The following is a 22716-nucleotide window of genomic DNA, read 5'->3' on the forward strand; positions in this document are numbered from 1 at the left end:
AAGCGAGCGCCGGCCTCCCGCTACAACGCCCTCCTCGTGCGCAAGCGCAAGCGCAAGCGCGGAGGCCCCGCCCCTCGCAGGCACGCCCAGCCCAGGCGCGCGCAGCGGAAGTCACCGCCTCCAAGGTCCCGCCTGGCTCTTCCGCCACGAGGCCCCGCGTTCTCAGTCCGGTTCCGGCTGGAGCTCCGCCCCCGCGCGGGAACACGCCAGGAGGCTGGATATCCGGGCCGGGAGGCTCGCGGAGCGCGCACTTCCGGGGACGGCTCGGCCCCGCTCCCTGGAGGCGCTGGTGCTCTCTGGCTCTCGGTGCGGTAGCGCCATCTGGCGCCGAGTGTTCCCCGGCCTGCGGAGGGGCGCGCTTCCTCCCGTCAGAACCTTCCAGAGACACCGCGGCGGGGCCGCCGGGGTAGGCCGGACGCGCACCGCCGCCAGAAGGGCGGGACCCAAGACTCCTCCTCCGCCGAGTTCCCGCGCGGGAAGGGTTTTGCGGTTACCCTGAGCGGAAACGGGTGGAGTCCGGCGGGGCGACGGAGCTCACGCGGGAGGAAGCCGGCCTTTTTTCCGTTTTTTCAAGGCCTCTGTGGTTCTCTGGGCTCCGGGCTTCGGTTCTTCACTCGGCGTGGACCGAGGCCCTCCGTGTCCCGCTTTGCGGTGAGGAGGCTTTACTTTGTAGCCTCTCGTTAGCCTGCGTTGGAGAAAAGCTTTTGCCGCGTGACGTCTGTAAAGCGGGGGTGTTGCGAAAACGAGCCGTATCCGGGATTGAACATCAGAAGACTTATGATAGGTTTTTTAAAACAAGACAGTCTCACCAGGTTCATCTCAGAACTGTGAAATATCAGCTACGGATGGCTGTTATGCCATATTTCCTTTAGATAAGGGAAAACGGGTTTCCACCAGAGCAAGAAAGTGATCATAACTTTTCTATTAAAAGGATTCATGTTTGAAGAGTCCAGATGTAATACACTGTTAGCTCTTGTGTGAGTTATTGTGTATCAGGGTGCACAGTGCGAGCCAGTGAGATGTCCCTTAGAGTCAGAGATCCGTGCTCAGTTGTCTCTGGGCCTTTTCTCCCCGCCCCCCCCCCTCCCCACAGCAGTGTTTTCCCTACCTGTGCACGCATTTGAGTTCAGAAGGCTTTTAAGAGGCCGGTTCACAAGAGTTTAGAGCTGGGAGAGGTGATACGGAAGGTGACTCAGACCCACAGTTGGAATAGTTTAGAGTTAGTTCAGGATTGCTTCGTTGAGAGCTCTTTGCTGGTATTGCTGTAATTGACACATTAACCCGACAGATGAGTAGCCTTTCTAGCCAGTGCCAGGGGAGTAAACTAAGCGCTAAAACCATAAAGTGTGTACGGTCACACATTTTCGGAAAGCAAGTTCATATAAATATACTCTGTTGTAGAGGGTGCTGTAACACCAGGCATACTAAATTTCTCAATTATGATGTCATCTCTGTTCTTCAGACTTTCTTGAAAATCAGTAATTCAGAAAAGGACAAAGTCACTTCAGACGTTTAAATTTTTGCCCCCTGGAAGGTAACATTTTAAAAATCCCGTTCCTTTTGTAACTTCTTTATAGTTTCTTCTTTTCACTGAGTCGTTGCCCCTTACCCTTACTGTGTAATTTAAAATGTACATAATGCTTTCGGGTTTTGGTTTTGTATTTTTGTGCAAAGAAGTTTTTGTATTCTGAGTTTGACAATGGCATTTGACCCTAACCATCAGTAAAATGCATTGCTCTCTGTAACCATTCCCTTTGTCCCCAATAGAAATACAGATATTCCTAGATAGGCTTGTGTTCATAGCTAATGTTATTCCTAAAAGTGATTTTCTAGTACTAAAAAGTTTAGATTGTTTACTGAAGTGTGAGTGACTACTATAAAGATCGTATTACCTTTAATTACAAGTTAGTGTATCTGTGAAGATAAGTGAAATAGTATTTTTATAATTACTCAGACTTCAATTACAAGGCACTAGAGAGATGGCTTGGTGGTTAAGTCTGGTCTCCAATGGTGCCAGGCATGCACATGGCACACAGACATACATGCAGTCAAAAAACGCATACACATAAACTAATAATAAAATAAAATTGGCTGTTCTAACTTCATTGTTTTTACTGACAAAACATGAGAACATTTGGAGTTCGGGGATCCCTCCCTCCCTCTCTCCCTTCTTTCTTCCTTCTCTCCCTTCTTTCCTCACTAACCTGAAGTCTCCATTTAAAGGGACAGGGGGAGGTAGCCAGGAGAGCATGGGGCTTAGCCTATCCTCAAATAACTGTTAACAACTATACATACTAGTGAAACGAAGCACATATCCTCTTCATTTTAAACCAGCCTTGTAGTAAAACAGGAGCATACACATTTTCATTAACACTACTTGCTGTATTTTGAGTCCTTTATTATAGTTGTTGGTTAATATTTATTTACTATGGCTATTAACATCACCGTTTATTCAGGGTAATTTTGTCAGTAGGCATTATATGAAATGATACTGAAATTTACTTTCAATATTGTTTGGTGATATTTGACACAGAAATTAGGACTTCTTCATCAGGCTTTCTTTGAACTGAAGTTTCCAGGTTAGATGTGGTGGAGCACACCTGCAGGCTAGGCACCCAAGAGACAGAGGCAGGGGGAATCACGTCTCCAAAAACATTTTTTAAAAAAGTAATTTTTTTTGGGGGGGGGGGGTTGAGACAGGGTTTCTCTGTATAGCCCTGGCTGTCCTGGAACTCAGTTTGTAAACCAGGCTGGCCTCGAACCTAGAAATCCGCCTGCTTCTGCCTCCCAAATGCTGGGATTAAATTTCTACTATTAATTCCTTTGTGGTTCCATTTTTCTTTAGTTCATGTTTCTTAAATTTTCTGATATATAAATGAATGTGTAATGAACATCTGTACAAGGAAGCATTTTTTAAAATGGAAAAATATGAGAAGCTTATCCACAAATGTTTTAACGATTCTGTGCTATGGTCAGTGGTCTGTGCAGCTGTTTAGATTTTCATTTTAGGTGGCAATGCCTGTATTTATGTGTGACTCACAGTGTGGACCAGATCTTTTTTTTCTCCTGAGATTTTCATCATTTTTCTGGTTACTTCCAGTGGACTCTGTAGACTTCATACTGTCTAAAAATGTGTTTAGTGGCTGTCAGACTCTCTGGTCTTTTGTCTTGGTCCATTTTAAAATCTCATTGAAGTTGTCATTTCAAGCTGTTTTTTTGAAAATAAATTAGAATTAATACTGCTGAGTTCATCTTATTGGCTCATGTTCTCCTGTGGTGAATTAAATTTATTACTGTGTTTTCAGAATGATTTTTCTTACTCATGATCAGTAGGAGGCTATGTGCTGTGTTAGCTGATCTAATTGAGTACATGAGTAAATTGTAGCTTTTTTTTGGGGGGGGGGGGAGGAGGGGAGTCCAGCCTTGAACTGTGATTCTGCTGTCTCAGCCTCCTGAATGCTGGGATTCCAGGCCTGTGCCCCGAAAGTGAGAACATTGAAGCAGATGGTAAATTTTTCTGTTTGGTGATTATCTAAATCCATTTTAAGATTTTCCAAACTTTATATGGGTAAAAATCATCCCATGCATTTTATATAAAATAGTAAATGTATCCATCTGCAGATTCAGCAGCGGCACATGCCGACTGCAATAGTCTGATTTCCACTGCCGTGATGAACATCACAGCAAAAGCAGCTTGGGAAGGAGAGGGTTCTTTTTATCTTATACTTCTCTGCCATTTATTGAGCCATCATCGTCTAGACCTGTGTGGAGGTGACAGTTCACCATATTAAACACCATCGGGGCTCTGGAGATAACTCAGTGGTTAAATCACGAGGACTGGAGCTTGGATCCTCAGGACCCACATAAACGCTAGGTGGGTGAGGTGACCCACCTGCAGGTCTAGCCTGGGAAGGTGGAGAAAGGAATCTCAAAACAAGCTGTCTAGGGAGCTCAGCCAATCAGTGAGCTCCGACTTTGACTGAGAGATCCTGCCTTACTGAACAAGGTAGAAGATTGCCTATATCAATCAAGGTTGGGTTTCAGATGAAGAATACACACACATACACACTCACACATGTGCTTACACACTGATTAGAGGTGTATATGCACAGTACACATAATACAAATTGGAAACATATACTGTTCATCTCTTACAGATGGGCAATCAGAATAGAATGAAAAATTACCTATCTCAGTGAACTGTTGGATAAATGACTACAGGGATAAACTTAATGGAGACCCTAAAAGAAGAGGAAAAAAAAGTAGAACTTTGAAGAGTTGATGATCATTAAAACTGCTGGCGTATATACTTTGTCTATATCTGCATCTTATGCATAAATGAAACTGCTAAAGACCAGGGAGAAGAGAATCATATTCATTATAGCAACATCAGTGTAAACTTTTAAGAAAACCTTTACAATATCTGTGAGTCACATTATAGTATTAAAGCTAGAAGTAAGTCATCAACTTGTTTCTATTAACAGCAATGCTTACAGGATATAATGACCTTCAGATTCCTTCATAGAGTTAGTGAAATTCTGTGGGAAATTATGAGAAATTATTTCAAATCAACAAAAACCATTCCATATTTAGCAGTATTTTTTTTCCCAAGACAGGGTTTCTCTGTATAGCCCTGGCTGTCCTGGAACTCACTTTGTAGACCAGGCTGGCCTCGAACTCAGAAATCCACCTGACTCTGCCTCCCGAGTGCTGGGATTAAAGGCGTGAGCCACCACGCCCGGCCATATTTAGCAGTATTAAATTTCCAAAATACCAGTGTTTTGAAGAGAAAAAGAATGAATTTTCTATAAGCTGTATTAGACATTGAACCATATACTATTTTGCTTTGTTTCCTTTAGGAAAGGATCTCACTGTTGTAGCCTGGGCTAGCCCCAGCTCCAGAGTCTTCTGCCTCTGCCTACAGAATGTTGGGATGGTAGATATATATCAACTTCTGGCTCCAAAGCTTATTCTTCAAAGTGTTTTAATTGGTCATTAAGTACATGTTGTGTTATGTGGTACAGATAGTTCCTTACTGTAGAGTGCTAAAAGGCAAGATATTTTATAAGACACATAAGGATTTTATAGACAAGAGGAAGTGTCTAAGAGAAGGCAGCCTGGAAGTAGTTTCTTTTTTAAAATTTCCTGCAGAATCCAGGGTAGCAGACAGATGACCAGTGCCATGTGGAAAGAACAGGAATGATAATCAGTCTTGCAAATCACAGGTCACTGTTGGGTGGTTCTTCTGTGTGTCCTAATAGTGCTGCAAGTGAATTTGAACAGGTTGTGACTGAGATAGCCTAGGGAAAACCCACTGCTTTGAGCCTGCATAAACAGCTCCTGTTAAGCACGCATGCTTTCTACTGTTTAAAATGTGTTGCTCTGGAGAGGTTGCTCAGTGGTTAAGAGTACTGGCTGGATTTGCAGAGGACCCTGGTTCAGTTCCCAGAACCCACATGGTGGCTCACAACTGTAACTCCAGTGCCAGGGATCTTAATGTTCACCTTCTTGCAGCTCTAGCTTTGCTAAACGGGGCACATACACGCAAGCACGTACACCCACCACCACCGCCACCAAAAAACAGAGACCCCCCAATACAGCCCCACATAATGAAATATAATCTTAAGCTTGGTTATTCTTTCCGTGTCTTTTTTTCTGCAACCTGCCAACAGTATCTCAGTAGCTTTATAACTTTTTGACCAGTAGCCTGTTTTTCACAGGTATTAGTAAACTTCACACAGTGTTGTTTCTCTCCGAGGCTGGTCTTGCCAGCATTGCATTAGAACACGTACAAGAACCTCACTTCCCATGTTGCCTTTCAAACCTTGTCTAGCTTGAGTTTCTAAAAGTATGTTAGCTCGTAAAGTTGAGGATCCGTTGTTGTGAGATCCCAGCAGATGGAGGTTAGCTGTACATGAAGAGGAAGGTCCAACAGGAGCTAGGAATGCAGTTCCGTGCAAGCTTGTGGCTTAGCACCAGAGAGCCTGGCTTTGGTCCCCAGCACACCCCTAAGAGAAGGGACAAGCAGCAAGCAAGCAAACAAACAGAAAAACAAACCTGAATACAAGTTTTTAGTATTGCAGAGTTTGACACCTTTGCAAATAGCATGGGCCCGGGAATGGGAACTGGACTGACAGATGTGTGAACTTGAATTTCTTACTACTTATTGTTTGCTTGTGCAAGTGTTTCCAAAGAGAATTGTCTTTCCTCTGGTCGATGGTACACTGACCCTGTGCTTACTGTAGAAATACTTTATTTCCTAGTTGCTTTATTTTACTATGTTTCTCTTATTACATTTCTTGTCTTCTAAAAACATTTTTTGAGTGACTTTAGATGTGTATTACAAATTGGATTTTACAAACCTATGCTAAGCTACCTTCCCGAAATTCATTATTGCCCTCGGCCAGTGCATGCAGTTTAATACTACAAAAGGCCATGAATAATTTCAGACTGTTCTTCATTTTACGTCCTCTTAAATTAGTCTTTTTTTTTTTAAGAGCTTCTTGTTAATCCCTAGCAGTCCAAGATGTATAAAAATTATTACACTGTAGTGCTTTTGTGCAACATAGATGGTTTTATGGCATTAGTCAGACAACTCCAAAGGTATCACTATTTAGCAGTAACTCTACCCTAGGGCCATTATTGTACCACATACTGTGACTAATTATACTGTCATTTCTGTCTGCTTAAACCACAGCCACATTTGAAAACTAATGTAAATTCTCCTTCAGACTTCTCAGCCAGCCTCACTCACAGAAGTGTTTTCTTTTAAATAGTTTATCACACCACTTAAAAGTTCTTCAAACTATACATGTCCAAAGATATGATAACATTCCCATTGCCACCGGAGAGAAATAGATTTAACGTTGTTCAATTTCGGATCTGATATGTCCCCCTCCTTTTTCACAGATCCCGAAAGCATGTGTGCTTTTCTATTAAAGGAGGATAAACTTTAACATTTAATGATAACCATTCAGGAGGAATCATCTGCCAACCTTTTTCTGATATATCCCTGTTCATCTCTGACATCTGATGCCATGCCTGGAATGCAGGAGGACCCCTCATGGACTGAATGCGCTTCTATTAGAGTTATACTCCATGTAGGAAGATGGCTGTGTCTATCTCCTCGGACCCTCTAGAATGTTTTCTGGAACATTTTCTCCATATGTCTTCCTGCCAGCTGTCTCCAAATGTGGGACAAGTGCAGCATTCCCCTGAAGAATGAGGAGCGAGGCAAGATAAGCCTGCGAGTGGCAGTGTGGCACAAGTTTCCCTGGGCTAAGCAGTGACTTCCAAGTCTTTCCTTTTCCAGAGGGACCGAGTTGCAGTGTAAATGTACCTGGCTAGGATTTTATTCACACACTCGAGGTAGAACGTAGCGCTTCACATACGCTAGACACGCATCTTGCTATTGACGTGTATCCCTAGCTTCTTTGTGCTTGATAGTTCTTATGTCCACTTGACAGAAGCTCAAGTCATCTGAGAGATGGAAACCTCAGTTAAGAAAATGCCTCCATAAGAATGGAGCTGTAGGTAACCCTGTAGGGCATTTTTAAGTTAATGGTTGACAGCGGGTAGCTCAGTCCATCACAGGCAGGGTTATCCCTGGGCTGAGGGCCCTGGGTTCTGTAAGAAAGCCGGCTGAGCAAGTCATGAGGAGCAAGCCAGCAAGCAGCACCCCTCCATGGCCTCTGCATCATCTCCTGCTTCCAGCTTCCTACCTTACTGGAGTTCCCGTCCTGACCTCCTTTGATGATGAACTGTGATGTGGAAGTATAAGTGGAATCAATCCTTTCCTTCCCAGGTTGATTTGACATGCATGGTGTTTCATCACAGCAAGTAGAAACCTTAACACTCCTTTTGTTTTTGATTTTAAATTTTAAGACAGGTGGGCTGCTTCTTTTAAAAGAAGTACCAAGTGACTTTCCTCATGTTTTTCTCTGTCTTGAATGATCTTTCTCCATTCCTGTGTGTCTACTGGGGACAGTTTCCCTCAGTAAATGACTCTTTCTCCATTAAGGCTTGAATTACCCAGAAATAGTGTTTTTTTTTCTGAATTATTTAGTGCTCTTGATATAATTTCAATATTACATGCTTATTAATTACATCCATCTTGGCATATACACACCATTAAATTCTGACAACTCAGGAATCCCGACTCATTTGCCTTTCTGAGCCAAGTAAAATCGTAAATATTATTTGAGTTAGAAGAATCTTTAGTTAATTTTATGGGTATAAGCATTAAATAAATTCATGTATTTAAAAAGGTGTTCTGCAAATATTTTTATAATAAGATAATGTTACCAGTTATAAGTAAAATATATAATACAGGGTTTGCTAGCTACTAACTTTGGCCTTGAGAGTAAAAAGAAAATAACCAGGAAAAACCAAGGTAATTTAGTTTCAGCAGTTGCTGCTGGAGGAGGTAGAAAAGATACTAATAATGTTTTTCATTATAGCCTATTTTAATAGCTTTATTGCCTTTGGTGCGCTTTTCTTTAAGTTGTAGTTCCGTAAAACATGTAATATATTTGATGGTGAAAAGACTACATTGCTAAAACTGGAATGCAGATTTACCATGGGTCTTTTGACCTTTGAAATAAATGGAACTGGTGTCAGGTTTCCTGGAACTGGATTAACCCATGGCTGTGAGTCGCCTTGTGGGTGGTGGGAATTATACCTGGGTCCCTGGAAGAGCAGCCAGTGCTGTCCCTCTGAGCCCATGGCTCCAGCTCCACATTACAGACCTACTCTGAATATGTCAGCTGCCCTCTTCTTTCTACTCTGCATAATGAACAATTTATTTCTGTGCATTCTGGAAGTTCTCAATCAGTGCCACCTTTGGAAAGCCTTCCCAGACCTAATTCACCATTTTCTCCTCTGTGCTGTTAAAAGCACTCATATCTGTTAAAGAACAATGTATCACAGCATTTGTACTAACTCAGGGTCTCTGACCTCTGGATGCCAGAGTCTCGAGATGGCATTGTTTTCTGTACGAGTCTGTTTCTGGTACTTGTGAGGACCCCTTTCATCAACCATTCTTCACTGTAGGAAAGCACCATGTCCTAGGGGCCTCTAAGGTTGCCTTCATGTGTACATATGTGGAACCCACAAGGTCACATGATGCCTTAGGGCCTGGTTGGTAGAACTATCTCACCACATCCCCAGGCAGAGGACACCACACTGCCAACAGGACACCTTGCATACAGTTGAGAGTAATATGGACTTGATAAAAAATGCAGCATGAAAGGCTCAAATTACATATAATGTATCGTGGCTTATGGTAAAAATGCCTAATGCAATCAGATGGAATTTTGTGAGGTCGGCTCTTCTGGAAGGCATTTGTAAAAGCATTCTTAGTGATTTTTAATATCTTAATGCTTTAATAGTTGGTTTAAAGACCCCAGCCATCTGATAGCAGCTAGATAAACTGATGCTTAAAATATTCCCTAAGCTTTACTAGTCAATAAAGACAGCATCCAACATTTCCTTTAGAATGTCACATGAGCAAAAAGGTCCCTGAAGCTTACTCTTACCATGAAAACTTTACCACAGTCCTGATCGGTGTGCAATCATTATTTCTATATCTTGGCCATGGAAAAATGATTATTGATTAAATAATTTGCATCAGATATTAAAATGTTCATAGCACAGTCCAGATTCAGAGTAAATGGAGCCAAATCCAGCTACCTTATAGTTTGTCACAGTAGTAATCACCACAGATGTAGCAGCTGCTGCCCTAAAAAAGAAAACTTGCTGTCGAACCAGATCCTGTTTTAAAGGATTTTTTTCCTTAGGTACAAATATCGCGGTATAAAATACCAATGCGTTTTTGTACTGTCACACTTTTAAAAACGTGACACTTGAGAACTGTTTAACACTTCTGGAAATTTTTATCTGAATAAAAAAATGAATTTACTGTATCTCATAGTTGTACTAAATAATGACAATTATTGCTAGTAAATGAGCTCTGGAATAGAAAGCCCAGAATGGATGCATACTTGTACAGCCAGCCGACCTCTGGTAAAAGAATGAAGAGAATTGAATGGAGCAGGAAAGCCTTCCTAACAGACATCAGACACACAAGACAGAGTAGAGTGCTGGCTGCCAGGGGCACAGACTACAAACAGTGATGTAGTTTCAGTTGGGGAACATGAAAGTTTCTAGAGATGATGGTGGCAATGGAGCCACAACACTGTAGTGTGCTTAGTGCTGCTTGCTGTACACTTATAAATGGATAAACAGAATAGTTTACATTTCAGTCCAATGAATAATAAAACAAAATTATAAAAATATATCTGGAAATGCCCTGGCAGACGTATATATTTATGGATGCAGAAGCACGCACCATAAGGCATGAATAAGTCTCTGTGCTAAGAAAAGAACTACTTGGTAAGACAGAGCAATCCCAACCTAGGCTTTTCTATTACTGTAGAACCACTTCTCCTGATGAGCTACTCTGATTCATGGCTTTCTCTAAAAGCCCCAGGATGCCCCTGAGCCCCATGCATCTGCACAGCCATACAGCCCTTTTCTGGAGGAACTTGACATTCTTGACAAAAAGACCTTGGAAAAGGTGGGGACGGTGAATCTTCCAACAAAAACATTACTGTGTTTCCAGTTCTCAGCGCTGAGTTATGTGCAGCTGATGAACATTCCTAGGTGACATGGTTTGACAGCTGGAATAGGGTATCTTGATCCAACATGCCAGCTCCGTGAAAAGCCCAGATGTTACATGGTCAAGGGACCACTGGTTTCATCTCTACCGTGTTAATTCCTAACCAAACCAGGTATTCAAAACTATGAGCTTGTTTTGATGTGGGAAGCCATAGTTGGCTTAAGATCATGCTATGTGACTCCTAGCACCTGCACTAATGCCATGGGACTGCCCCCACCTCCCAGCCCCCATTCTTGCTTAAGTAAAACCTTTCTGACATCGGTTCTTCCTAATGACAAAAATCTCAAAGCCTAAAGGCTTTATGCGATTATTACCACATCTATTCTGTGACACCTTCCACATCTTAGAGGTCAGACACCCCGTATTTCTTTACTATTGCCTGCAGTCCTAACATCATCCAGGAAGATGGAAAAGATTAGCTTCATTTTGAAGGCTAAGAAGCAAATACTCAAACTGGCAACAGCATTTAGTCAAGCTACTCCTTTTGGTCCTTAGGTTGTGATTGTTCCCAGATCCTGATCATAGTTGGTCCTTAAATGTCCGTTGGAGGATTTCAGCATTCAGACACCCCCTGTCTCCACTGATACTCTGCGGACTCCAACGTGCACAGGATACAGCTGAGAACCTTAAAAATTCAGGTTTGTGATGTGCTATGCTTAAAATGGAGCCCGAGGTTCTGCATTTGTAACAGTCTCCCCCATGCTGCCAAGCAGCCGATCCTCAGACAACACTGTAGGGAGCAAGGTTCTAAAGCTCTGCTTCTCATGTGGTGTCTGCAAGCAGCGCAAAGCTGGGAAGAAGCACTTGAACTCTCTTCAATTGCTTCAAGCATAACATGGACGCCAGGTTTGGAAGTCTTACCCTGAAGTGAAAGAGTATAAAATAGAATTTTTATATTGATTGCATGCTGAAATAATTGTTTGAATGTATGGGCTTGAAAAAACATCCTACTAGAAGTTGTTTTACATTACCCACGCCAGGCTCTGTCTCCCTTTCTCTGCATCCTGCTTGCGGATCAGATGTGAGCTCTCAGCTACTGCTCTGGTGTCACACCTGCCTGCCTGCCACCGTGCCGCCTGCCATGATGATCATGGACACACCCTCTGAAACTGTAAGCAAGCCCCCAGTTAAGTGCTTCCTTTTATAAGTTGCTTTGGTCATGGTGTCTTGTTCTAGCAATAGAAAAGTAACTAAGACAAATATGTTCAGTAATGATATGAGTTAGTTTTAGAAAAATACACTTTGAAAAATAAACATTGGAGAGTCTACATTATTCTAGTTTGCTTTTCTGTTGTTATGATAAGCACCCAAACCAGAAGCAACTTGGGAGGAAAATTTTCATTTGGCTTATACTTCTACATCATAATCCATTATTGAGGAAAGTAAGTCAGGGCAGGAACCCAATGGAGGACCTTAGAGGCAGGAACCACTGAGGGATGAATGATGCTCTCTGCCTGTTCTCTGTGGCTTGCTCAGCTGCCTAACTCAGTGCAGGACCACACGTTCAGGGAATGGTGTCATCAGTCAACAATCAAGACAATTGCCCACAGACGTGACCACAGACAAGACTGATCTGGGCAATCCCTCAGTTGAGACTACCTCTTCAGGTGACGCTGGGCTGTGTCAAGGTGAAAATAAAAACTATTCAGACTCAGGAGGAGGAGGGGAGGAGGAGGAGGAGGGAGAGGAAATAGTTTTATGCATTTACATTCCCCTTGTCAAGGGACTACAGAAAATTTAAGTCACATGGGTAGTTCATGTTGTATTATGCTTTTCTAGCAGATCTTCCTGAGTCTTATCTACCTGTCTATCATTCAAGATGCATCACCTGCATTGTTAAATGTCTCATATCAAGCGCTTGTCTGTATAGAGAGCGCCTGAAAGCCCAAAATTTCCCGTTCCTTGTTGTGTTTCTCTTCTTGTGAGTGAGTCCTTAGAAGAGTGTCTTTTACCTAATTGATTCTGAGTGATGATCACTATATGATTTTTGAGCCCTAAACATGTGCTCTGTTCTCACATACCTCAGAGTTCTTAGCACAATTCATTTAAAACGCCAAGCCCTGGCTTAAGGTCTAGGTCAAGTCCTACCAATTGCCATGCGTCTCTCAGGGTGGGTCTTGAGTGTCGGAACCACTGTCCTCTGCTAAAGCAATTCCCAGTAACTAATACAAACCCAATCAAAACAATCAGGAAGTCAAAGCGCAGTAAACAAGACATCAACCAACGCATCCCTAAGAGATTGGGGGTTATGCACACCAGTGCTCTCCTCTGTTGAGGTAATGAAAAGTTGATTGATAGAGAATTGCTAATAAATAAAGGTGATGACGGCCTCTCTTTCAGTACCCGTGGGGACAGACTTGCGGGGCTTGAGGCAGTAAGGACACTGTTTGCCATGGAGGGCCATGCAGATTATTTTCAATCCTAATTCAGGGGCCACTGCCTCCACTTCTGGGAACATCTTCCCTCACTCATGTTTTCACTCATTCACAGTCTCATTTCTTCTCTGTCCTCTTCCGAGCCTCATAGGCTCAAACCATCAATAAGTAAATTTTCTGAGTATCTTTATTGGTCATATGCCTGTGACCCTGGGAGTCACATTAAGAAATAGCTCCTGGTGGGTGGGAGAGATGGCTCACTAAGTGCACTGGTAGCTCTTGCTAATTTCAGTTCCCAGCACCCACATGGTGGCTCAAAACCATATCTAATTCCAGTTATCCCTATATCTGATCTGATGCCCTTTTCTGGCCTCCACAGCCACTGCATGCACACGGTACACAGACAAACGCAAAATATTTAAAAGTAAAGCAGTATTGTTACATTAACAATATTAGCAAGTGTGAGTCATAAAACCATGCCAGGGAGTTTGGTAAGGTAGAGCAGGCCAAGACCCGGATACACAGTAGGCACATACCTGAGGCTTAGGCAACTCTCAGCTCCCTGCCAGACTCCTGACTTGGAACATGTGCTGTGCTTCTTACGTAAAAGAAAAGCGTCCTGGATGGTGGTTCTTAGGAAGAGTCCTGGGTTGTGTAGGCCCAAGACAGAGTTCTCCATGCTAATGAGGTACCTAGAGGCCAGGAGGGTTTAGCCAGTAAGCTTCCCTTCCCAGACATTCCTCCTGCAAAAGGTATTTCATCGCAAGCCCACCCTGAGAAATGGGGTATGATTGTAGGCATCCGTTTTACGGCATGACAAACTGTTTAGAACCATGGACTGTCTTTTTTGCCACTATCTGTTGTGGGGATTGATGATGAAAGCCTTCCCCTACAGAGTTGTAGCCTAATCTCCTGTAGAAGGCCTCACTGTGCTCCTAGCCACAACCACCCCAAGCCTGCATCCACCAAGCTAAGGACAGTCTCTCTGCTGGGACAAGCCAGAGCTCCCCTCTTCCCCTCCTCCCACAACCCCTGCCTGGGCTTGGCGTTGCGCCCTAGCCCATGGGCCAGACTCTAGTCTCTGCTCTTCTGCAACTCCCAGCAGCGCCCAGATATCCAAGAGTCAGAGAACACCATGGCCCTAGCCTTGTCACAGGCCCTGGGACTCCCCGAACCCCTAACCAGTCCCAGTGTACCCATGTCTCACACTGTACTTTCCCACTCCCAGAGCAGTGCCTCCGCAGTGGTGTGGGATAAGCACAAAACTCCCAGCGTTCCGCCTCCCCAAGCTGCTGTGCCCAGTGGTAGAGCAGATGTGGGCCTACAACCCTACAAGCAAGTATTCACAATTGCCTAGCATCTCTGAAACTCTGAGTTCAGTGTCCAGTATAGTAAAAAACATAATTAACATACGCAGTTACCATTTTTACATTCTGATGAAGTTTGGGATTTTGTGTTGTGTTTGTTCTGAGGGCATGACTGGCTCCTGTGGGTTGTATTTTCCCTGCCATGTGTGGTTTTCTGTTGTGTCTGAGTTGCAGTGTTTCACCATGTAGCAAGGGTGGGTAAGTAGTCAGTCCTCTGTCCCCTGAGGCTCAGGCCTGCCATTGCTAGCACCTGCCCACCTTGTCATGCAAACAAGAAGATCTACTTAATAAAGATATAGCTGAAATCATATTTTATAATTTTTATTAAATAAAAACTTCCTCCATTGAAATGTCACCTTGTGTATAAAGTAAAAGTGAAATGCTAATTTGGAAAGTATTTACAATTCAAAATGTGTTTGTTTGCATATGCTACATGCAGATTTTCCTGGCTTTAAGTGGGGGTCATTTATCCCCAACTGTAATTAAAGTTCCTTTGTTACCCACAGGCTGTTCAATAAAGCTTCCTAAATTAAAATGGTGCCCCTATCTGGAGAAGCTATGACAGGAAAGAGGGCATTTTTGTTTCTAATTCTCATTTCATGGCTGTCAACTCAACACAGTTAGCACTCCCTATATTCCGAGAAAAGTAATCTCTCTGAAAACCCCAGTGTAATCATATTTCTTCAAAGAAAAATGATTCTGTTCGTTTTTCAAGACAATACACGACTGTGCATTTGGGAACATCCTGTAGCCAGGCTCCACACATGACAATCATTAATCTAGTAATGACATTGAAACAAAACAAAATTAATTTCTTGCCCTGTGATATATGGAGATTATAAAAGAAGCATAAAAATCTACTATTTGGACAGCTTCAGGCTCTACTGACCACAGAGACAAATGCTTCGGTGAGGTTCATCCATTAATTAAAGTTCCTTTCGTGTGCATCTTATATTGTGTATTTTATATTCACGTTGTGCTGTGCATATTACAGACTGGCTGTATTCAGGACTGTGTGGGGGCAATTACAGATGTGTGAACAGCCTGCCTTCTTGTCCACAGTGACATGGGTTTGAGTCAAACAGAGCTGAAACAGAGCACTTAATTTGTCATCTGTGTTTGAGGCTTTATCAAATATTTAATGGGATTAGCAGATTTGGGTTAAGCAAGAAACCCTTATAGGGCATGGTGGTACAGGCCTGCAGTCCCAGCACTCAGGAGGCAGCAAGAGGAAGATGTCAAGTTCAAGACTACCTGGGCTAACAACAGTAACAACCAGAATCCACAAAAACAACAAAAGCAAGTGGCTTGAGACTTCCATCAGCTGTGACATTAGTTGGTATAGAGTTTTGCTTTAAAAGTTACATTTTAGTCATGTATGCAGTTGACTGAAGCATTTCATAAGGAAGGGGGCTCACTAGACTCAAGAGCTAAGGAAAGATAAGCCAGGCTCAAGCAGCCCAGGCCGGAGTCTGCAGGAGTCACTCTGCGGTGAACAGTTGAGGGGAAAGACATGTTCCGTAGAGCAGCCTGCAGGTTGCACAAGGAACTACAGGGAAGTAGCCATCACCCATGTGGGTGGACTTTTTAGTGATGCAGCAAGCAGACTGAGTTGGGCATGTTCCTGGAAGTGACCTCAGTCAAGCCTCAGGAAGGCCAGTAGGCCAGCTGGTTCACTAAGCTAGACTTGAAGTGGGATCATATCTTTGGTGTGTTACCAGTGTGGTGACATGCAGTTATGTTTCCCTAGGAAGAATCCTGCAATACCTGCACGTGAATCAAGTCCTCTCTAGTAGCCAAGTAGTAAAAAAATTGTTGAGGGGCTGCAGCGATGACTCAGTGGTGATGAGCACTGGCTGTTTTTCCAGAGGACCTGGGTTTGGTTCTCAGCACCCATGTAGCAGCTTACAGCTGTCTGTAATTCTGTTCTAGGGAATCTGACGCCCTCTTCTGGCCTCTGAGGGTCCTGCATGCACATGGTTTACCCACATACCTGTAGGCAAAACACTCATACACAAAAATATAAATAAGAATAAATATTAAAAAGATGTTTTGGGAGCTAGAGATATGGATCAGTGGTTATAAGCCCTGGCTGTTCTTATTTAATTTTCAGCACCCAGTTTTGTAGCTTACACCTATCTAACTCCAGTTATAGAGGATCTGATGCCATCTTCTGCCCTCTGTGGGCACTGCACACACATGCTATGCACAATACAGCACTGCCTTAGGCATTGCCACTCTGCTGTCTGTGTCTGGGAATGTCACCTCTAGGTACCTCATTTCTTGAAGAATCCTAGTTTGTCTGTTGGAACTGGATCGTCTGATTTAATGTCTTCAGCCATCATTCATATTAATCATTTGTCAGAGAAGCTATAATATCTTATTGTGTAGACATACCACTCTGTCCACTCCTCTGTCAACAGACACTTGAATTGCTATTGTAAATAAGGCTTCTGTGAATGCTAGTGTATTAGTTACTATTGCTGTGATAAAACTCCATGGTCAAGGTGACTTACAGAAGAAAGATTGATCTGGGCATATGATTCCAGAGGGTTAGCACCCATGATGGAAGAAGAAAGGCCTGGCTGCTAGAGCAGGCAAGACAAGATGCACATCTGAAACCACCAGCATCAACAGAGAGCAAGCTGGGAATGACTTGAGCCTTCGAAACCTCAAAGACTGCCTCCAGTGACAAACTTTCTCCAGCAAGGCCACCTAAACCCACCCAGATGCCACCAACTGGAGACCACATATTAAACAGGTGAGCTAATGAGGGACATTCTCATTCACATCATCACAGTGAATATATAGACACATCTCCATGTTCATGTCTTTGGAGAATATACCCAGTAGAGGGCTTGCTGGGTCACACAGTGATGTTATCTTCAGCTCTCGAGGGGCCCTCCACGTCCTTCCCAGGATTCCCTTTTATACTTGACATTTAACAATAGCATTTTGTTGTTCCTGATTCCTATGTCTATTCTTTCTAGTAGCCATGAAATGAATTTAAATGTAGACATATATTGGAGTTGTAGATACTTTATGATTTGTGAAAGAGAAAAATGTGTTGGCATTTGAGTAAAAAAAAAGTACATTAAAGCCATTTAAGAAGTTGGGGGGCCACCCCAACAACCTTACCCCATAAGACTCAGATATGAACTAGACTAGAGAACACATCAACTATTTCAATCCACTGAATGACCTCCAGAAGTCCCAGTAGTAATACAGCATTTTTATAGATAAAGCTATTATGGCTTGGAAGCAAAATGGATCACTAGACTTACACCGTTGCTTGAAAGAGACAATTTAAATAATGAGAGAAAAGCTTAAAATCCCATGAAGTGTAAAGGAAAATGTTGATATACAAAAGGTCACCCTTGAGGCTGGAGAGATTGCTCAGTGGTTAGGAACAGTGACTGTTCTTCCAGAGAAGCCAGATTCAATTCCAGACACCCTATATGGCAGTTTACTACTGTCTGTTACTCTAGTCCCCAGGGACTGTGACACCCTCTCACAGACATGAATGCAGGAAAAAAATACCAGTGCACATTAAAAAAAAAAAGTCACTTAGGTAAAAAAAAATCCTTGAAAAAGCACAGTGAAAAATCTACTTAAAGTGGACTGCTTGTGTATAGATGGATAGAATCCACTGATAGATGATGTATTGTGCAACCACAGGAATCCACTGCTGGAAAGCTTCACCCCCTAAAGGACAGATAACTGGGGAGTGATAAACATGGAACTGTGACATGTTGGCAATTATGGACACTTGTGTTATCACCTCCAACTTTTACGTGGATTCTAGGGATTAAACTAAGTCATCAGGCTGGTACAACAAGCACTTTCTGAGCCATCTCCCCAGTCCCAAATTGTATTTCTATTTATTAAAAAGTGTGTTATGGAGTAGGTTATAAATGATGTACATGGCTGGGCTGTAACTCTACATCACATGTATTACTGTTATTCACCAACATTCTAACATGCTTCTGCACTGTTGATTAAGAAAGGCATCAAGACTCTTTCTATTCACAAAACCTTTATATCACAACTGGCGGGTATATAAATCGGCATTTGGGAATCAATATGGGTAAAATTCCACGTCTACCCTTTAGAAACTGAAAATCCAGTCATGTGGTCGATGATTGTCCATGGCTATTGGTTGACAGACTTGGCATTTCTTACTGACAGAAAACTAAATGAGTCAATGGAACTTATTCTACAGTTTCTTGAATAGCCTCACCAACTTGCACTGTGTCACTGACTTCTGCCTGACTTCACAGGCATCCCAACATGGTCATCAAGGGCCTGGTGCTATTTCTACCCCGATGGGCATTAACATCTTTTGTGACAACTAGGTAGTCTCCAGCTTCCTTGGCTCTTTCCCCAGAGACTCAAAGGTTGTCTCACCTATCCACAATATGCCAGTGCTGCTTCTATTTCAGCCTCCTTAGAAGGATGGTACCATGAGAAAAGAACGTGGCTTGATGGTGGCAAGTGTTTTCTGGGACAGAGACTGGGACCCAATTCTACATCCAGTCTGCCTTCAAACATCTGAAGAAAGATCACACAGCTTTGCTCTTAGACCCTCCCTCAAATAAATGCTCTGAGCCCCGTGTGGATGCCTTCACCTTTCTCCTTTATTCTCCCCTTATATTTTCTTTTTTTAAATTAGATATTTTCTTCATTTACATTTCAGATGCTATCCCCAAAGCCCCCTATACCCTTCCCCCGCCCTGCTCCCCAACCCACCCATTCCCACTTCCTGGCCCTGGCATTCCCCTGTACTGGGGCATATTATCTTCACAATACCAAGGGCCTCTCCTCCCATTGATGGCTGACTAGGCCATCCTCTGCTACATATGCAACTAGAGACATAGCTCTGGGGGATACTGGTTGGTTCATACCGTTGTTCCTCCTATAGGGTTGCAGACTCCTTCAGCTCCTTGGGTACTTTCTCTAGCTCCTTCATTAGGGGCCTTGTGTTCTATCCAATAGATGACTGTGAGCATCCACTTCTGTATTTGCCAAGCATTGGCAAAGACTCACAAGAGAGAGCTATGTCAAGGCCCTGTCAGCAAAATCTTTCTGGCATATGCAATAGTGTCTGGGTTTGGTGGTTGTATATGGGATGGATCCCCGGTTATATTTTCTTTTTGTAATACATTTCCGTCAGTCCTAAGTCGACCAAGGTCATCGCGTGAAGAAGCAGTGGTGGTGGATGACATGCCAAGTGGTTATGTTTACCTCTGACATAATCTTATCAGTAACTCCCTTTTTAAAATATGAAAACAAGTGGTATAAACACAATCTTACAGAAAAATACAGGGGAAGACATTGCTATAGAAGACATCATTGAGTTTTAAGACTGACATGTAACATATAAACAAAGTTTGAAAGATTTTATTTGAAAGAAAGAGTTTTTTTTTTACCTGAAATGCAGATAGCTTCATTATAAATACCTTCAGTCCTAAATTATCATTGTTGAGCTCAAGGCAGAAATTCTGGCTGCATAATGTATGTGTGTGGGGGGGTAGTAGATGGGAGTTTTTTATCCTTGGGTCACTAATGCCTAAATCTTTGCTAAGCAGGGTTTAAGCTCACACCAAATGCTTCATGTTCTTTAAAAGAAATCTTAACTTTTACCCTTTGAACCAACTGGGGAAATATTTCTGGTTTGCCACCATTCAAGTAACTTTCTACAAATGGTATTTACAAAGAAGGATGTCAGTTGTGGGAATGTCAATGAAAACACCCTCAAACATGCAACATCTCTTCCAACATTCCTTAGAGATAATTTCATCCTTATCCTATGTTTTTAGGACTCCTTTTCAAGCATTTTAACCCAAGTGAAGATTATGTCTTCCCTCCTTAGCGGCTTTGGAAATCAGTTATGGAGGTACTTTTGCATCCACCTCTAAGACCCTTTCCCTAAACTATAAGTTGTCTCTACTCAGTATGCTTGAAGCATGGAAACCAGGTCCTCTTCTGTGTGGACCTAAGAGACTTCCAAAGACTGCTCAGAACTCTCTCTGACCAAACAAGCAAGTAATTCCAAGATGCTAGCAACATTCAACCCAACCCAACCCAACCCAACCAAACCAACAACAAAGCTACACATTTTTGCTTCTTTTATAGGCACGTCTCTAATTTCTAGTTCTACTTAGTAAGACTGCTCATCAGTTTTCTTATTAATAATTAAAAACTTAATTCCTTGGAGATTAGCTGAGGAAAATTGGCTCTTCACTCCTTATGAGACTTTCAGTAGGCACCATGGGTAAATAAGTCTAAACAACTGTGCCCTGCCGACCACAGGCACTCTTTTACTAGCAGGCCATTTACAGGGTAAGGCGTTTTAAGAGTCAGTGTGCAGAGCTGAAGAAGTAGCTCAGTGCAGAGCACTTGTCTCTCCCATGTTGGAGGACTAGGCTGGTGTTTGTTCAGGAGATCCACAAGAAATAAAGACAATGGCAATAACTGATTAACAAACGATGTGTCATTCAGTGCTCTACCAAAAGCCATGGGCCATTAGTCTTTTAAACATCTGATTTAGGGTCAGTGGACATGCTCAGTGAGTAAGGTGTACAAGTATAAGACCTGAGTTCAAATTCCTAGAAGCCATGTAAAGGTGGAGGGTGTAGCATGAGAGTGTGGAATCTCAGAACGCTCATGACTCCATGGCAAGTGGAGACGAGTCCTCACATGGATGTGGGTGCCAGCCTCCCCCACACAGAAGAAAACACAAGTCCCTATGTCAGACATGGTGGAAGCTACACATGACATAGCATGTTTGTGCCTACATTCACACACACACACACACACACACACACACACACACACACACACAAAATTAACAAAAAAAGAAAACAAAAGGTCTGATTTTTCTCCCGACTCTGCCATTTAATAGCATTTGACTTCAGAAAGGTCACTTAATTCTAATCTAGAAGTGGGTAATGCTCATTAAAAATGGATCGGGGAAACAGTGCTCTTCTAAGCCCAAATCTGAACATGCCCTGTGCCCTGTGGGATGAAAGGGGAGAGTGCCCACATGGCCACATTGTCCTTTCTTATACCTTTGCTGTCTCAAGTAAAACTTGGGTTGAACAAAGGATAATGTTGCTAGCTCCTTTGATTTTTCAGCAAATTTTGAATTTATTGCTCTTGCTTTTGGGTGAACGATCAACCTATGTGATTCAAATGGCAGGGAGGCTGAGGTAGAGAGCTGTGGAAATTATTTTCCCATGTATGGTCATTTCTTTTGTCCCATCAGACTGGAAGATGGCTATTAAATTCAATTAGCCATTTTTTTTTCCTTTATGATGTTCCAAAGATTTTTTTTTTCCTGCTGTGCTAGGAGACCTTGATTTCTGTTGCTAGGAAACCTCGAAGGTGCTTCTGCTCTTCATGGAAACGGTGTTTAATACAATCACTTTGACTGATAGTTTATTGGCTCTTTGGCTTTATGCCAACTCAAGAGCAGCTCACTTCAAGTCCATACAAGGTAAATAGAGAAGCGGGGAAGGTACTGGCCCCTCAGGCACCCTGTGGAACTGCCTCATGGCTTCATGGGGGTGGGAGAAAGGAAACATGGAGGGCAGGAACCTCTCACATGCCTGGAGAGCTTTGATCTGTGTTAGTATTGGGCTCCCTTTGGAGAAAATGTTCCATGGAGTCAGGAGGCAGCTGAGTGGGTTGAAAACTATTTAAAAAGCCCTGACCCTAACTTAGCACAGAAGAGAGTCAGGTCTCTGAGAAATCACTCGCCAAGAAATAGGCAGCTCATGAATTCCCAGCCTGGAGAGTCAACAGGATCTTTTGATGAGACATCTCTTGGCACCATCAAAGGTGCTCTGCACACTGTACATGGTCCTTCCTCTGAGTGTGTTCTGGGACTCCACTGTCCAACTCTGTCCAAGGCTCTTGAACTTCGGCAGCCCTGGACAGAAAAAGTCATGGTTGGTTGCACCAACAGCCTTCTCCAAAAGGATACTGAAAAAATAATTTTTTCTTTTTAAACTTAACACTTGCCAGTCATTTCCCCGAATTCTGTTCAAAGAGTATGGATTTCTTGACGGGTGTGGAAGAATGTTTTGTTTCTTCTTGTAGCTATGATCTTGGGAAGGACTTTTGCTGAGTGCGAGAGACTCTGTCTTAGCAATACTATAGCCAGCTGAGCTGAGCATTCCCCTGCAGCAAACACCTAGAAGAATGTAAAACACCTTTTGAATGCCTGGCACAGCTCAGCAGATTTAAAGAGAAAGCTTGCAAAAAAGGAACAGCAAAGTCTTTATATATGACT

General features: G+C 42.8%; 1 long non-coding RNA gene across 1 annotated transcript in view; it reads left to right on the forward strand.

The window, feature by feature from the left end:
* Positions 1-215: 215 nt before the first annotated feature.
* The window catches only part of LOC110313231, a 44806-nt gene continuing 22305 nt past the window's right edge, over positions 216-22716 (forward strand). Inside the window, exons 1-2 of the long non-coding RNA XR_002380090.1 lie at positions 216-406; positions 11659-11789. This is a non-coding gene — a long non-coding RNA (uncharacterized LOC110313231). The remainder of the gene's footprint in view (positions 407-11658; positions 11790-22716) is intronic.

This window comes from Mus pahari, chromosome 23 (genome assembly GCF_900095145.1).
Source record: "Mus pahari chromosome 23, PAHARI_EIJ_v1.1, whole genome shotgun sequence".
Classification (NCBI taxonomy): domain Eukaryota; kingdom Metazoa; phylum Chordata; class Mammalia; order Rodentia; family Muridae; genus Mus; species Mus pahari.